Here is a 1,777-nt window from a genome sequence, read left to right on the forward strand (position 1 = left end):
TGAGTTCCAGAAGGTCGGGTGTAGCGGAGTGACGATGGGGGTGGCGGAGAAGCGGAATGGGGAGAATGGAGGTGCTCGGGGCCGAGCTGGAGTTGCAGGAGGCGGGCACGGGCCTGCCGGTTTTCCCCTCGGGGTTTGCTTATGTGCCGAAGCGGGGGAAGTCAAAAAAAAAATAAAAAAAAGCAACTCCGCCAAAGAGACGGGTAGCCAAACGGAGGCGAGGGCAGAGGTCGCCTCGCGTAGGGATGTTGGAGGTTTGGCTAAGTGCGGAGCCCGGTGTGTGGTGGAAAGGGGCTGACCCGGCTGGCCGGGGCCGGCGGGAGCTGCGGCTGCCGGGGCTGAGCCGAGTGTCGATGCATGTCGTGAGAACCGGGAAGGGGACAAACCGGTGGCTCCAGGCCGGGTTGGAGTTCCAGGAGGTCGGCCTGACTCTGGAGGTTTTCCCCTTAGCATTTCCCCATAGGCCAAAAGGGGGGAAGTCAAAAAAGCACCCCCGGCAGATGTATGCAGAAGGGGCTGGGGGGTGACGGAGAGCGGGCTGTTGGCAGCTGCGTGGTGGCTGCTGGCAGCCGTGTGCTGGCTGCAGGGGTGGGCCTGGGCGGCTGCCGAGGGCCCCCGTAGTGCACCTACCAGCGGTGGTTGAAGACATTGCCTGAGCCTCCGATGTGCCCGGGCAGGACACCCGGGAGGCGGGGAACAGCCCCCGCTGAAGTCCATGGCATGTGCCAGAATCGAGTCTTGGAGAAAAAGTGACAAAGTCCAAACGCTCCAGGCGCCGGCCAGGGCGGTTGACCCCGGCTGGCCGGGCCGGCGGGAGCTGCGGCTGCCGGGGCTGAGCCGAGTGTCGATGCATGTCGTGAGAACCGGGAAGGGGACAAACCTGTGGCTCCAGGCCGGGTTGGAGTTCCAGGAGGTCGGCCTGACTCTGGACGTTTTCCCCTTAGCATTTCCCCATAGGCCAAAACGGGGGAAGTCAAAAAAGCACCCCCGCCAGATGTATGCAGAGTTGGGCTGGGGGGTGACGGGGAGCGGGCTGTTGGCAGCTGTGTGGTGGCTGCAGGGGTGGGCCTGGGCGGCTGCGGAGGGCGCCTTCAGAGTGCACCTACCAGTAGGGGCTCAAGACCCAGGCTGAGCCTCCGATGTGCCCGGGCAGGACACCCAGGAGGCGGGGAGCAGACACCCCCGCTGAAGCCCACGGCAGTTGGCAGAGATGAGTCTTGGAGAAAAAAAACGACAAAGTCCAAACGCTCCAGGCGCTGGCCAGGGGTGCGGACCGGGCCGGCCGGGCCGGCGGGGGCTGCGGCTGCCGGGGCTGAGCCGAGTGTTGATGCATGTCCTGAGAACCGGGAAGGGGACAGACCGGTGGCTCCAGGCCGGGTTGGAGTTCCAGGAGGTCGGCCTGACTCTGGAGGTTTCCCCCCTGGCTTTTCCCCATAGGCCAAAAGGGGGGAAGTCAAAAAAGCACCCCCGCCAGATGTATGCAGAGTTGGGCTGGGGGGTGACGGGGAGCGGGCTGTTGGCAGCTGTGTGGTGGCTGCTGGCAGCCGTGTGCTGGCTGCAGGGGTGGGCCTGGGCGGCTGCCGAGGGCCCCCGTAGTGCACCTACCAGCAGTAGCTCAAGACCCAGGCTGACCCTCCGATGTGCCCGGGCAGGACACCCAGGAGGCGGGGAGCAGCCCCCGCTGAAGCCCACGTCAGTTGGCAGAGACGGGTCTTTGAGAAAAAATGACAAAGTCCAAACGCTCCAGGCGCTGGCCAGGGATGCGGACCGGGCTGGC

This window comes from Eleutherodactylus coqui, unplaced genomic scaffold, assembly GCF_035609145.1.
Source record: "Eleutherodactylus coqui strain aEleCoq1 unplaced genomic scaffold, aEleCoq1.hap1 HAP1_SCAFFOLD_779, whole genome shotgun sequence".
NCBI lineage: Eukaryota > Metazoa > Chordata > Amphibia > Anura > Eleutherodactylidae > Eleutherodactylus > Eleutherodactylus coqui.